At 39.5% G+C, this 16,678-nt stretch overlaps 2 non-coding genes across 2 annotated transcripts; one reads left to right on the top strand and one right to left on the bottom strand.

Annotated features, from left to right (window-relative positions):
• Nucleotides 1-3,049: 3,049 nt before the first annotated feature.
• Nucleotides 3,050-3,122, bottom strand: trnav-aac. The gene has a single exon. It is a non-coding gene; the product is annotated as a tRNA-Val (tRNA).
• A 259-nt stretch (nt 3,123-3,381) lies between these two features.
• On the top strand, nt 3,382-3,453 carry trnad-guc. Its single transcript has one exon. It is a non-coding gene; the product is annotated as a tRNA-Asp (tRNA).
• Nucleotides 3,454-16,678: the final 13,225 nt, after the last annotated feature.

Here is a 16,678-nt window from a genome sequence, read left to right as displayed (position 1 = left end):
TGCCGGCGTAGTGTGGATACGAGGCCTAACCATGGGAAAGGATATGCGTTTTTAAGAAAAAAAACTATTAGAGAGCATATAGTCCAAGAAAGACAAAAGTTTTACAGCAGCACTGAGCATGTTCCTGCTATCAAAGAGAGCTTTACAGTGACGATATGATCACCTAACTCAGGATCCAGGAACGTAAAACAACAACGAGGCTAAGAGGTTGAGGCTCAGCTAAGGTAAGAACAATGAGGCTAAGAACAACAATTAGAGTATAAGAATTACATAAACATTTAAATATTTTTATATTACTATATGCTCAATTATGTTATTTAAATACGTAGGAAGGAAGCAGGAACGTAAGACAGATCCAGGAACGTAAAACAACAACAATGAGGCTAAGAGGTTGAGGCTCAGCTAAGGTAAGAACAATAAGGCTAAGAACAACAATGAGAGTATAAGAATATACATAAACATTGAAATATTTTTTTATTAAAATATGCTCAATTATGTTATTTAAATACTGATAAGAATTTGGAGAAAGAACAACAATGGCGAAAAGTAAGCCCAGGGATGTACTTGCTTGGACCAACCATGAGGTGGAACTGCTACTGAAAGGCATGTAAGCTTACCTAACCGATGAAACTGACTGACGTGGGTGTCTGCATTAGTTTCCAAAGTTCTCCGGTTCTGCCTGTACAGACTACAACGCAACCCTGCAGTTTTCAAACTTAAACGGGGTGAGCAATGTTTCCAAATGTCTTTGTGTAAGGGTCGCGGAAATGCCGGAGTAGTGTGGATACAAGGCCTAAACATAGCAAAAGATATGCTTTTTTAAGGAAAGCAGTATTAAAGTGGATATAGTCCAAGAAAGACAAAAGTTTCACAGTTCTTAGGAAGGAAGGAAGGAAGGAAGGAAGCAGGAATGTAAGACAGATCCACGAGCGTAAAACAACAACAATGAGGCTCAGAGGTTGAGGCTCAGCTACGGTAAGAACAATGAGGCTAAGAACAACAATGAGAGTATAAGAATTTACATAAATATTGAAATATTTTTTTATTAAAATATGCTCAATTATGTTATTTAAATACTGATAAGAATTTGGAGAAAGAACAACAATGGCGAAAAGTAAGCCCAGGGATTTACTTGCTTGGACCAACCATGAGGTGGAACTGCTACTGAAAGGCATGTAAGCTTACCTAACCGATGAAACTGACTGACGTGGGTGTCTGCATTAGTTTCCAAAGTTCTCCGGTTCTGCCTGTACAGACTACAACGCAACTCTGCAGTTTTCAAACTTAAACGGGGTGAGCAATATTTCCAAATGTCTTTGTGTAAGGGTCGCGGAAATGCCGGAGTCGTGTGGATACAAGGCCTAAACATAGCAAAAGATATGCTTTTTTAAGGAAAGCAGTATTAAAGTGGATATAGTCCAAGAAAGACAAAAGTTTCACAGTTCTTGAGGAAGGAAGGAAGGAAGGAAGCAGGAATGTAAGACAGATCCACGAGCGTAAAACAACAACAATGAGGCTCAGAGGTTGAGGCTCAGCTACGGTAAGAACAATGAGGCTAAGAACAACAATGAGAGTATAAGAATTTACATAAATATTGAAATATTTTTTTATTAAAATATGCTCAATTATGTTATTTAAATACTGATAAGAATTTGGAGAAAGAACAACAATGGCGAAAAGTAAGCCCAGGGATTTACTTGCTTGGACCAACCATGAGGTGGAACTGCTACTGAAAGGCATGTAAGCTTACCTAACCGATGAAACTGACTGACGTGGGTGTCTGCATTACTTTCCAAAGTTCTCCGGTTCTGCCTGTACAGACTACAACGCACCTCTGCAGTTTTCAAACTTAAACGGGGTGAGCAATATTTCCAAATGTCTTTGTGTAAGGGTCGCGGAAATGCTGGAGTCGTGTGGATACAAGGCCTAAACATAGTAAAAGATATGCTTTTTTAAGGAAAGCAGTATTAAAGTGGATATAGTCCAAGAAAGACAAAAGTTTCACAGTTCTTAGGAAGGAAGGCAGGAAGGAAGGAGAGGAAGCAGGAATGTAAGACAGATCCACGAGCGTAAAACAACAACAATGAGGCTCAGAGGTTGAGGCTCAGCTACGGTAAGAACAATGAGGCTAAGAACAACAATGAGAGTATAAGAATATACATAAATATTGAAATATTTTTTTATTAAAATATGCTCAATTATGTTATTTAAATACTGATAAGAATTTGGAGAAAGAACAACAATGGCGAAAAGTAAGCCCAGGGATTTACTTGCTTGGACCAACCATGAGGTGGAACTGCTACTGAAAGGCATGTAAGCTTACCTAACCGATGAAACTGACTGACGTGGGTGTCTGCATTACTTTCCAAAGTTCTCCGGTTCTGCCTGTACAGACTACAACGCACCTCTGCAGTTTTCAAACTTAAACGGGGTGAGCAATATTTCCAAATGTCTTTGTGTAAGGGTCGCGGAAATGCTGGAGTCGTGTGGATACAAGGCCTAAACATAGTAAAAGATATGCTTTTTTAAGGAAAACAGTATTAAAGTGGATATAGTCCAAGAAAGACAAAAGTTTTACAGCAGCATTGAGCATGTTCCTGCTATCAAAGAGAGATTTACAATGACGATATGATCACCTACCTCAGGATCCAGGAACGTAAAACAACAACAATGAGGCTAAGAGGTTGAGGCTCAGCTAAGGTAAGAACAATGAGGCTAAGAACAACAATTAGAGTATAAGAATTACATAAACATTTAAATATTTTTTATAACAATATGCTCAATTATGTTATTTAAATACGTAGGAAGGAAGCAGGAACGTAAGACGGATCCAGGAACGTAAAATAACACCAATGAGGCTAAGAGGTTGAGGCTCAGCTACGGTAAGAACAATGAGAGGATAAGAGACATTTTCCGTGTTAGGCGAATGTACTATGGACACTTCGATAGGCCTAGCCACAATTTCACGACAGGGAGTTTTTCATGCAGGTTATTGAGATTTTCACTCAGCAGAGTTTGATTGTGCGAAGTAAACACGAACAAAGAAATGTGTTTCCACCCAGTTTCGAACTGGGGACCTTTCGCGTGTTAGGCGAACGTGATAACCACTACACTACGGAAACTGATGAAAAGGGTTTTTTAGCATGTTCGTGGGGAAATGCACCAATCACATTTTACTGCAAATGTTCAAAATGCCGTTTCACATGTTTATTTTTGACACATAGATATGTTAAACAGGATTCAGTCATAGCTGCTCTGTCATGGATATGAGTGACAGTGAATATGTAGTGAATCTAAATGTTTCGACATATATTCACTGTAGCCTAAATGCTGTTATGGCGCCACCTAGCGAGTGCCGTGCCAAATTTAGAGTTTGGGCAGTCCTCGTTAGTATAGTGGACAGTATCTCCGCCTGTCACGCGGAAGACCGGGGTTCGATTCCCCGACGGGGAGATTTATCTATCAGCTGCTAATTATTTACCAAGGCTACATCGACACTACTACGTTTGCCGGCGTAGTGTGGATACGAGGCCTAACCATGGGAAAGGATATGCGTTTTTAAGAAAAAAAACTATTAGAGAGCATATAGTCCAAGAAAGACAAAAGTTTTACAGCAGCACTGAGCATGTTCCTGCTATCAAAGAGAGCTTTACAGTGACGATATGATCACCTAACTCAGGATCCAGGAACGTAAAACAACAACGAGGCTAAGAGGTTGAGGCTCAGCTAAGGTAAGAACAATGAGGCTAAGAACAACAATTAGAGTATAAGAATTACATAAACATTTAAATATTTTTATATTACTATATGCTCAATTATGTTATTTAAATACGTAGGAAGGAAGCAGGAACGTAAGACAGATCCAGGAACGTAAAACAACAACAATGAGGCTAAGAGGTTGAGGCTCAGCTAAGGTAAGAACAATAAGGCTAAGAACAACAATGAGAGTATAAGAATATACATAAACATTGAAATATTTTTTTATTAAAATATGCTCAATTATGTTATTTAAATACTGATAAGAATTTGGAGAAAGAACAACAATGGCGAAAAGTAAGCCCAGGGATGTACTTGCTTGGACCAACCATGAGGTGGAACTGCTACTGAAAGGCATGTAAGCTTACCTAACCGATGAAACTGACTGACGTGGGTGTCTGGTGAGCAATGTTTGAAGAAGACAGAGAGGACGATGACGACGAGCAGGACGACGAACGAGGAGAAGAACGAGGGGCAAACGCAGCACAGGAGGGTGGACAGCAAAGGGGAGATGAAGACAACGAGCGCCAACACGACGAGGAGCAGGATGCGGAGCAAGAAGAGGAGGAGGAGAGTGAAAGGTTCACGTCGAGAAACGGCGAGATCGAATGGTCCTCACGACGTCGCCCTGGACCTCGCCGCCGTCGTGCCGAATACGAAGAGTACGAGCAACAACAAATGGACGACGACGACGACGAACAAGACCAACATGACCGAGACCAAGACGAACGACACGACCAAGACGAACAGCAAAAACAAGACCCTCCTCCGCCGGCGTGTACAGTTCCCGAAACGAGGCCCTGGAGAGTCTGTGGCACGAGGAGAGCGGCAGGGCCATTTTCAAGTGGTTCCACGCGTTCTCGCGACTGCTGCGATTCAACGACTACGAGACGAGAGCCGCCAGACGAGCCGCGGACAAACTGGCGGCCATACGAGATGTGTGGGACGTGTGGGACGTGTGGGACGTGTGGGACGCCTGGGCGCGGCGGCTGCCTCGCCTCTACAACCCGGGCCCCGACGTGACCGTGGACGAGCAGCTGGTTCCCTTTCGAGGTGGGTATTTGTCGCCGCAGCTATTATCATTATCGTCGTATCGCGACGACGACAGCGACGCGTTATCATTACTATCGCGCCATGTGGCCCCGTGACATGAAGGACAACACAAGGGTTAAACAGTTCAAATGTTATGAAAGGGGGCGTGGCCTGAGTAAATGGGCGTGGTTAAAGTATAGGGGGCAGCTCAGTATCACATGTAGACCACACATTATAAGTTTCATGTAAATCGGATGATGTTTGTCATATAAGGCGCATTTCCTGTTGCCAGCGGGGGGCGCTATGACCAAAAGTCAATATTGGCCTGTACATGTCCTCAGACCTGGACCCTTGTCAATCCTGACAAATTTCGGGCAGATACGACAACGTACACTCAAGTTACAACAACTTCTTTGTTCTTCGCTAAAAGGGAATGCAAAACCAATTTTACCTTGTCATAGTTGAATAATGACAGTTTCGTGGGTAACTAGGACATACATAGAACCTCATTGACACCTCTTTCCTCTGCAAATCTCACATTTTGAAACTGCCTCTGAAAACGGGCAAATCTCAACGAGCCGCCTAGTTGACGTCAACTCGGTGGCTCCTCCTTTTTTGGCTCTAGTCTCTATCTTTGTCACGCCCCAACATTTACATAGGCTACACCACTGATCTGAGGTCAGCTTAGTCTTCTGAATCTAGGTCGCACAGATCTCAGAAATTGTATACATTGTTCATCTGCTATTTTACCACTAAATTCACTTCTGAGACTTTTTTATGCGAGAAATCAACTATGTAGAGGTCAAATATGGGCTGTTTTACGAAAACTGATTGCAAATTTTGTCCGACTGTGTGTCGGAGTTCAGCAGCCGTTGCTGCCTCGCCGCCCGGCCTGCCTGCCTTCACAGACCCCGGCCTGCTGTGAGGTAGATGGAGCTCTGTCACAGCTAGCAGCCCACGGCACTCCATACCCGCGCAAAGTCACCGTTTTTTGAGTTAATGGACTACCAAACGCAGCTGCCCTGACAGAGCACCAGGGCCTGCAGCTCCCCTCTTCCTGCTAAATGGCCGGTGTGTGTGAGTGAGAGCGCGGTCAGCGAGCTTGTTACGCCAGCAATCTCTTACCGCAGGTTCCAGTTCATCTTATAATGTGTGTAATTATAATGTGTTGAGTTATTTAAACAAACGATCGGGGAAATAAACGCCTCTTGTCCGCGAGTCTCATTGATAAAACCTGCGGCTAGATGGAGCTCTATCAATGAGAGCTAGCTAGCCTCCTCTTAGACCTCTGAAATTCACAAAAATTCATTAAATTGAAATCGGACACCATTGTTAGCTTTATAAGACCTTGGGGTAGATGTTATATAAGTGGCGTGACGAAATTCAAACCGTAAATATAGCTACTCTGTTATGCCGGCAGCTGGCAGCCAGCCCAGAGTATTCCAGTAGTCCAGTACCCAGGGAAACGGTGACTTTCACTGGGTATGGAGGTTGCCGCTTTCTCGTCAGACTGTGTGGAGCTCCTAGCTAAAGTCCGACACGTCTTACCAAATTTGCAATTAGCCATCAATTTTCGTAAAACGGCCCATATTTGAGCTTTACATAGTTGATTTCTCGCTTAAAAAAGTCTCAGAAGTGAATTTAATAACGAAATAGCCCGACAAACAATGTATAACTTTGCAGTGTCTGAAATAAGAGACCTGCTGTCTCGTCTCCAATGTGTTCCTATGGGGTTCGCTCAAACCAATCAGTGCGCAGCTCATCTAAATATTCATGAGCATACCATATTTGGAAGAAAAGCTCTTGTTCCAAATAGAGCCATATTCACAGGGTAGTTAAGGGCCTAATAAAATAGCATTCGGGCAATTTTCAGCCCAACCAATGTTACATACACTATTAGGAGACCTTAAGGAACAGTACCCTATATAATCACTTAATCACCCCTTTAATACTGGACTAGTTCCAGAGATTGTTGTTCCCATCAGTCACTTAGACCCAGAACCATGGGGAGATAGAGTCCAGGTTGAAATATACATAAGTTATCCTCTAAATATCAACATATTATATAAACATACAGATACAGACAGGTAGGCTACTGTGTGTTTGCTTTAAAGTTAATATATGTGTATATGTAGTTGTAAGTTGTGTTTTTTTTTTAATAAACCTGATGGTTTTCTCCAACTTCTGCCAAAGTCAATAATTCCCAAAAACAGGTCAACAGCTCCATCAAGTGACGGAGTGAGAAAACTGCAGGACATTAGAAACTAAAGACAAACTAATGAACTGATCAAATCAAAATACACAGAAGAAATCAAGATGTTTACATGTGAGGGAACATGTGAAGACTCAATGATTCACCCTCTCTCAGTGGACCCGGGAGGCCGTGGCAGGGCTTACCGGGGGATGTATGTATGCTTTGCCGACAGATAACTGCTCTAAAGTTGTTAACTGGAAGTTCGACTAACTGGAAGATGCCAAAGTGTATTTACCTGGGATGTTATTCTGTATATGTTAAGGGCTTTTACACCTTCAAATACTTTAATTCTTGCAGATGGAGAACAACTTTAATGTGACTTACTTCATATTTTTTTAAATTCATAAGTTGATCACATTCATTCATCCTAAACACTCCTGTGTAGCGTACTATAGGCGGGGTTAGAACCAGTGTCTCCTGGTTAACGCTCAGCGTCCTTCCCCACTGGACCATCTACTGCTGATCAACAGAGAAACTTCACCTTCATCAACCTGCAGACAAACACAGTTTATAGTTTGTTGTTTTTTTGCTTCTGTTGCCCCTTAAATCTTCTTCAAACCTTTTTAAACCCATATAACATCTTAAAAGATCTTAAAGCCCACAGATATGGAGCAACTCTCTGACTTTATAGAGGAATTCAAATATTACTTCACTTTCAAAGTGCTGACAGCTCAGTTGTTTGTGCACATGCACCAAACAGCTGATCAGAGTATTCAGACGCCACGCTGATGTTTTAGAGGAACAGCTGATTCAGTGTTTAGCCCACTACTTTTTAAGGCTTTTTAATTTAAGGGATGAGTAATCCTAAAAGGACTTACATTTTTTTCTATCTTTTTTTAAGACGAAGAAAAGAAGCAAACCTTCATAAGCCTTTATTGTCTCCTGTTGGAGAAATTCATCTTGGGAATTCACATATAAATACACAATAAACATACAGTTAACCTACATAGAAACATAATCATACATTATCTCATCCAATGCTTCAATGAACATCTAATAACCACACACAATCCCCCCCCCCCCCCCACCTTTCCTCACATTAACAGAAGAAGAACAGAAGAGAACCCACAACACATCCCCACATATATATGATATACAAAACATAGCAAAAGACAGACAAATACAAGATAAAACACAAACAATAAGAAATGACAACAGTCAGTTCCACAATACACAAAAAGAGTATATATATATATATATATATATATATATATATATATATATATATATATATATATATTGCACCAGTACCTTATCAGGCATTGCACATCCTATAACCATAATGGTAAGTACCACAAATATTATATATTAGTATTAGTCACGCATACATCACTGCAGCCAATACACACACATACATCGTATTATTCATGAATTTGATTGACAGCAGCACAAATGAGAATGTATAGCTGTTAAGCTTGCAGTTTGGTAACCTGAAGCCATCAGCTCATCCTCACTCTACAGGACGTGATTTGGGTCGTTGGTGATTTTGAGACCCTGTTTCCTCACCGCCTCCTCAAAGAGCTCCTGAAGAGGAGTAGGTGGCATTTGGCCAATTATTTTTCCAGCCCTTTTTATCAAGTTTTGGAGCTGTGATTTTAATTTAACGGTCAGGTTACCGAACCAAGCCATAATGCCATAACAAACAATAGATTCAATGGCTGCCTTGTAAAACAGTAGCATGATATCTTTGTCCACTCCTTGAACTCTAAGTCGTCTTAAGAAATATAGACGCTGACTTATCTTTGAGCAAACATACTCCACTTGATGGGACCACTGCAACAGTCTAATTGTATACCTAAATACTTATATGTTGTTACCTGCTCAACAAGTACACCTTCAGTTTGGAGTGTGCTGTGATCTCCTCTAGACCTGGGGTCAAAAATCATTTCTTTGGTTGTATTTACATTAAGCAGCAGGTTATGCCTGTTGCACCACTTCACTACCTCCTCTATCTCCTGTTTATAGATAGCAATGTCTGAGTATTTTGTCAGTAGACTTAGTATGGCCGTATCATCTGAAAATGTAATAATGTGGTTATTTCTATAGATGTTTCTCAATCATTTGTGTATATTATAAAAAGTAAAGGAGAGCTTCCACAGCCTTGAGGGGGAACCTGTACTTGTGTTCAGAGTATCAGAAAGAGTAGAGTTGACTCTTACCTGCTGCTTCCTGTCTGTCAGAAAAGAACCATACCATCTAATAATGAAGGGTTCACCTCCATCTGTTGTCATTTACATAACAGTGTCTGAGGGAGAACACAGTTGAATGCAGAGCTGAAGTCCATGAATAATAATCAAACATAAGCTGATGGATGTTCAAGGTGCTTTAAGATAGAGTGTACAGTTGTGATTAAGGCATCGTCAGTCCCCCTGCCATTATTATAGGCAAATTGGTAAGAGTCCAAGAGATGCTGTACCTCGCTCCTTAAATGACCAACCATTATACGTTCTAATGATTTCATCACTATTGATGTCAGCACTACTGCTCTATAATCATTATTATGCTGTGGGCAGGCTTTTTTAGGAACAGGAATGACAACAGATGTCTTCCAAATAGTAGAGATGGTACATGTATCAACAGAGAGTTGGAATAGAGGGCTCCAAGCCTGAGTCAGCTCATCCAAACATGTTTTCAGAATAAAAGATGAAATACCATCATTAAAAACTGTGGTGACAGCATTAGGGTTAATTATTATTCTGTCCTGTAGTGGGTCACATGGTAATGACATAGACAGGTCTCTGCAGCAGGTCACATTACTTTCATAATCCAGGTCAGAACGTTTGTAAAAAATGTTGAGATCATTAGCCTTGTCCAAAACGTTCCACACATTCAGTTCCTTCTTTCCAGAGTTCATGTTAGTCAACTGAGTAACTGAGTACATTTACTCAAGTACTGTAATTAACTCAAGGTGATTGTACTTTACTTGAGTATTAAATATTGTGTACAGCATTTCTATAATTAAAATAACGTGGACATATAAGGAGAAATGACAAAATATAGATTCATTTAAAGCATTTTTATTTATTTTTCCACCGGACTTAATTAAAACAGAAATGTTGTCAGACACTTAGAATAATAATCTGAGTCTGTCAGTGGCAAAAACAGAACTTTTAGTGGACATAAACGTTACCTTTTGTGTCTTTACTTTCAGTCTGAACAGACCTCAACAGATTTAAAACCACATTCAGTCACAGAAAATACAAACAGTGAATATGAAATGTAAAGATTATTAAATGAAAAGTCCACAAAGGAAGATAATATGATGGTAAACTACAAAACAACAATAACTGGAGAGCATACAATTAAAAATGGCCAACTTCCAGTATGTCGGTAATGATGAGAGGAATGTTTGCATGGCCTTCCATGCATCAGGGTGTGCTTATTAAACTCACATGGACCAAATCGCTGTATAGTCTCGTTATGGTTTTTGCGCCAACTTTTGGGAGTTTTGGAGTATATAAGGGCGTCAAAAATGTGTTCAAAGGCTAAAACAAATAAGAGGGCCCTATAGAGCAGCCATGACACGTCTAGGCCCAAATGTGAAAGCAGCCCGGAGAAATTACTATTTTGAACATTGCTGCAACATTTTGAGAGTTTCTGTGCATCCTAAAGTCCTTAAACATGTATTCCTAAAATGAGAATTAGACTGACTTCCTGTCAGGCAAAAGAAAAGTAAAGAAGAATGTAATATGTTTCTAAAGATGAGAACAAAGTTTTTACCAAATTTCAAACATGCCTACGTTTTCCAACTGAAACATCTTTAAACCTCTTAACGTTTAGGCAGAGCAGCCTATGTCATCTTTCATCAGAGAAATACTAAATGGTCGCCTTTGGGCCTTCCCCCTCACACTGTGGGTACATTGAGGTAAAACAGCTTCAACACTAGCATAGAAAATCTCCAAAAATATGTAAAAACAAATTAAAAATAAATGTCACAAAAGCGTCAAATGAGCATCGAAAAAAGTGTAAAGTCGAGAGTTCTGAGGAAAGGCAGAAAACCGTCCAGCTGATCCAGGATAACATCCATGCTGTTCAGAAGATAAAGTTACTGCTGGTCAGCCTTCAATGTGGAGAGAAGATCAGAATATAACAACACAGCTATCAGGGCATGAGGAGGAGGCAGGAGGAAACAGCTTGGCTCTCAAACATCTTCACTACGAGGCAGTGTGAATGAGCTGGTGTCTTTTAAGGCTACTACTCTGAGAAAACATTTTCCCACATTGTTCACACCAGTACGGCTTCTCTCCAGTGTGAACACGTCGGTGGATTTCTAGGTTACCACTCTGAGAAAAGGTTTTAGCACATAAATCACAGCTGTAAGGTTTATCTCCAGTGTGAATGCGTTGATGTCTTTTAAGGTGACTACTCTGAGAAAACATTTTCCCACATTGTTCACACCAGTACGGCTTCTCTCCAGTGTGAACACGTCGGTGGCTTTTCTGAAAGTGCCCCATATCACAGCTGTCCTCAGTGAAAGCGTGCTTTTTAGGCACACTTGAAATAAATCACAGCTGTACGGCTTCTCTCCAGTGTGAATGCGTTGATGTTTTTTTAGGTTACTCTGTTGTGTGAAAGCTGCCCCACATTGATCACAGCTGTACGGCTTCTCTCCAGTGTGAACTCTCTGATGAATCTTTAAATATCCAGATGTGAAGGATTTGTCACAGTGATGACACTTGAGTTCCTCTTTTCCTCTTTGTTTCTATAACAAAAGACAAACAGAGAGAGAGAGAGTTAATGAACAAACTTCTTTGAAGCCCAGAAAAAAGGTTTTTAACTTGCTCTCACAATTTTCAATCTCCGTACATCAATTTTATGTCAAAATGAAGGAAATTTTAGATGTATGTATGTATGTATGTATGTATGTATGTATATATATATATATATATATATATATATATATATATATATATCAGCATCCAGCATTCACAAAGCAAATTTTCTCAGAAATTGCGATCTCTAGTTTTCATGTTCCTTTACTTATTAATTTAACACAAATAAGATAACATGTTACCAGCAAAAAACAGCAGAGATAACATGACAATAAGATCCTATACAGAAATTATTAAGTGTGCAAATGTTTCAGTTTTGAACTTTTTGAATGGGGAAAATTGTCTGGGAAATTTTGAATATTTCAGAAAAGTGATGAAAATTCTGTATGATAGCCTGCATCTCCCAATTGCACTGAACAATTTAATGTTTGTATGAAGTTTCTATGTTGAAAAATATGGAAGTAGTTAGGTGCCAAAGAAATGCGACGTGGGATTAATAAAGAATATTCTTTAGTAGAAGAACAGAGGTCTACAATGGGGAACACTTGGTAAACTGTGGTATAACGGTAATAATGGTCAACTGTTTGATATTAAGCCAAATACCGGACCAAACCGGTATACTGAATTTTACCACAAGGTGTCACACTTGTCTCAGCCGAGTGAGACTAGTGAAAAATTACACAACTCCAGTCCACATGGTGGCGGTAATGTGCCTCTAAACCAGGACTTTTTTAACCTGCAGTGCAGGGACGTGCACAGGTACGGGCTATTGTTGCCCAAGCAACTGATTGGCTTAGCTGCCCCTCTGGTGAAAGAGCCTAAATGACTTTGTTTATATTCTCATACGGAGTACTGCATATGAAAGAGAGGGAAAGCAAAGCCCTTTTCTAGCTGCTTTCATGTGAGTTTTTAAAGTTATGGCGATAATGACAAATGCCGTGTGAATAGTAACCAAAAAAATCCACTTGAGCTTTGAATAATGTGCAGCTTCAGCTTGTAACGTTTGCATCACGTCGCGCAGCATTGCCTTATATTAAGGTAAAATGCTACGTTATCAACCAAAGCTAATGACAGCCTATGTAGCAGCAGCAGGCTAACGTAGCTACGTTACGTTACGTCTGTTACATTAGCGTGTGTTCTGTAGAGAAGAGAGAGACTCAGGGACGGGATGGTTTGGGCTCTTGATCTTGATCATGCTAGGTTATACGTTGTTTACAGTCAATATGTTACTTGAGTTTTCAACCAACAATCAGATGTGACTTTAGTGAAAGTCGCCGTATTTTGTTATGAAAAGATAAATGAATGTCCCAACTGGTTAATGTAATACATTTTGCATTTAAAAAAACAAAATGTATAGCCTAATGTTAGTTTTGTGTGCCTTCACAACAAAGACAACTGAAGAAGAGAGAGAAAGAGCTCAAAGAAGCAGCTAAAAGATCTGCAACTTTGCAGAGCTGGATCTTCTCTGCTTCTCTTCATAGTCGTCAGATTCATCTACCAACCCTTATAGAACTGGCTCAGGTTTGCCTTGAACCAGCTCTTAATTATGCCGTTATAGGGGAGCTTATTCCCCGGAGTCCTTATGTTTTTTCGCCTAGCAGTTTTCCTTGGATTAGGGTGGCACCTAAATCATGGTTGCAGCTGTCGCCGTGGTCCTGCTCTCCGCCCTGCTATGCCCTGTAGTGCCCTGCTACGCCATGAACTACTACAACTACTATTTCTAGTCATAGTTCCATTATCTTTATTGTGACTATTATTGCCACTGTTCATCACACCCCCAACCAGCACCATCAGACACCACCTACCAAGAGCCTGGGTCTGTCCCAGGTTTCTTCCTAAAAGAGAGTTTTTCTCACCACTGTCACACTGAATGCTTGCTCCTGGGGGAATTACTGGAATTGTTTCTGTATTTCTGTATTTATTTATTTATAAAGGACAACACACATTAATCAACATTTCTGTAAATGTGCCAGTGTTAGCCAGCCGGCTAATTTTCAACTATAGTCCTTCGGCCAGATGATTTTAGACCAGAGCAGCAAGAAGCAGCAAGATTTTAGTGCAGGTTAAACTACACAGACAGAAAATCAACGAGACATTAGTACAGATTAAACTACTCAAGTAAGAGTCAACCATACACCATACAGACAGCTAAAACAACAGAAAAGCTTTCTCAGCTTGCCATGCAGAGCCACAGGAAGCATCAAAAACCCCAGCACAGCTATACATCAAACAGTATCCACCTTCAGCATAAGAAACCAATACAAACATCAGAATACATAGTTACATCGACCTAAACCATCTTCTAACACTGCTCAACCATGTAAAGCTGTAGCAGCAGTAATAAAATGATGATACTAGGCTAAATCAGTCGTTAGGTATGCGTTAATATTACACTGATTGTTAAGATGGTGAAATATTTAAAATACAATTTAATTTTTCATACATCCCCAAGAAAAAATACAGGGCGAGTTAAACTTGATACCAGGCAAGATATCAACACATCAAACATGTTAGCAGCAGTTTATCAGTAATAACAACAATGATATAAAAGATACTGGTTTAAAAATGTTCACAACTCTGACTACTCAAGAGCCAGGCCTTGAGACTTCGTGTGAAATGATGGTAGGTGGTGCAGTTTCTTATTTCATTTGGTAAAGTGTTCCATCTATTAGAGGCTCTAACAGAAAAACACGATTGACTGAAGGAGCTAGACCTGTAAGGGGTTACACAGTCCCCTCTCAGTACAGACCGAGTAGTTCTATTGTTAGAATTTTTTTGTTTTATAAAATTATTGAGCGGTGGAGGAGCTTTGCCATTCAGGATTTTAAACATTAGGCAGATGTCATTGTATTTAATTAGATTTTCCCAACTAAGGATGCCATGTTTGTTAAGAATTTTACAATAATGATAAGTATTGTGTTTTCTATCTAACACTTTGAGGGCCTGTTTATACAAAGAAAGAACAGGCTTAAGGGTTGTATCTTTTGCTTGCGTCCAGCTTGTCATACAATATAGTAGATGAGGGAAAATCATTGAATCCAAATATAATTTTGCTGCTGAAGTTGTTAGGCAGCTTCTTATATATCTAAAATTGGCTATATTGTATTTAGTTATTCGGATTACTTTTTTCACTTGTTTTTTGAAAGACAAGTTGGAGTCAAGGATGATACCAAGATATTTGACATGAGAGACAACTTTAATATTCTCCCCAGACACATAGATTTTGTGGTCACAATCTGCAGTAGAGTGTGTCTTAGAAAAAAACATACAAGCAGTTTTCTTAGCATTTAGACACAGGTGAGAATCTTGAAGCCATGTAGTTACATTTTCCATTGCTAAATTAAGTTTACGAATTACTTCTTTTTTAGTTTTTGCATAGACATATATTATAGTATCATCTGCATACATCTGAGCTTCACACCCCTTACAAATTGATGGTAAGTCATTTACGTATAAGCTAAACAACAAAGGTCCTAAGATAGAACCTTGGGGCACACCCATCTCATTGATCATAAAGGGTGATGTTTCATTACCCACTCTTACACACTGAAACCTATCTGCAAGATAGGACTTCATCCAGTTCAACACATTAGATGAGAAATTAAAATTGGCTAGTCTAGAGATAAGTATTTGATGATTCACAGTATCAAATGCCTTTTTAAAATCCAGGAATATAGCCCCAACAACACCTCCTTTATCTAATTTAAGTTTAATGTTTTCCAAGAGGAAGCAATTTGCCGTCTCAGTGGAATGATTTACTTTAAAACCAAATTGCATAGGATGCAGTGTGTAAGGGCTGGTGTTGAGATGAGTGGTCATTTGTTCAGCAACACATTTCTCTGCAATTTTTGAGACAACTGGTAAGATACTAATAGGCCTGTAGTTGCTCACATCAGTTGGGTCCCCTGTTTTATAGACTGGGACAACTATGGCTGACTTCCAATCTTTCGGAAATTTCCCTTCTGTAATCAAAGCATTTATTAACTTTGTTATTGGCTTAATTAAGGTATCTGTATGACTTTTTATAAACATGGCATCCAGTCCAAAAACATCCTTTGATTTGGAATTTTTAAGAGAGTTCAGAATTTTTTTTACTACAGATTCAGAGACATCTGTTAGAGAAAAGACCGGTTGAGAGACCGGTTGAGAGACATCTATAGATGGTAAATCTTGGAGTGCAGGATAATTACAGTTTACTATTTCCTTAACAGAGTTCACAAAGTAAGAGTTAAGGAGAGTTGCAGTTTCTACAGCTCCTTTTACCAGGCAGCCGTTGTCGTTAATTTCTATCTGTTTTGTTATGTCATTAGGCAGCTTTCCAGTTAATTTTTTTAAATTGTCCCAGATTTGTTTGGGATTTCCCTTTGCTTCCCCTATCAGACTTACAAAGAAATTAGCTTTAGCCGCTCGGATGTCCTTTGTTACCTTATTTCTAAGTGAAGTGAAGATATGTCTATCATTCAATAATTTTGTCTTAAGAGATGTTCGCAGAGCAAGGTCTCTCTTCTTCATTAGTTTCCGTATATCACCATTTATCCAGGGCAGAGTACATTTACCGTCACCTTTGATTTTACTTTTCTTGATAAATTGTTCTGTTATATTTTGAATTGTAGATAAAAACACATGGGTATCATCATCAACATTTGAGCCAGACAGTAGTTCATTCCAATTAATGTTCTTAATTGCGTTTTCATAATTACATAATTCACTTTTTGGTATTCTAAATTGGCTGCACTTTGCGTTAGATGACATATAGGCCCGCTTTTTTGTGAGTTTTCTAACTAAGAGGATTAGGTTATGATCTGATAAACCTGTGATCATGTTGAATGATTTAATTACTCTATCTGGTTTATTGCTGAAAATT

The sequence above is a fragment of the Sander lucioperca genome, chromosome 19, assembly GCF_008315115.2.
Source record: "Sander lucioperca isolate FBNREF2018 chromosome 19, SLUC_FBN_1.2, whole genome shotgun sequence".
Classification (NCBI taxonomy): Eukaryota; Metazoa; Chordata; class Actinopteri; order Perciformes; family Percidae; genus Sander; species Sander lucioperca.
Note: the sequence above shows the minus strand (reverse complement) of the source record. Positions and strands in the feature narration are given on the sequence as shown.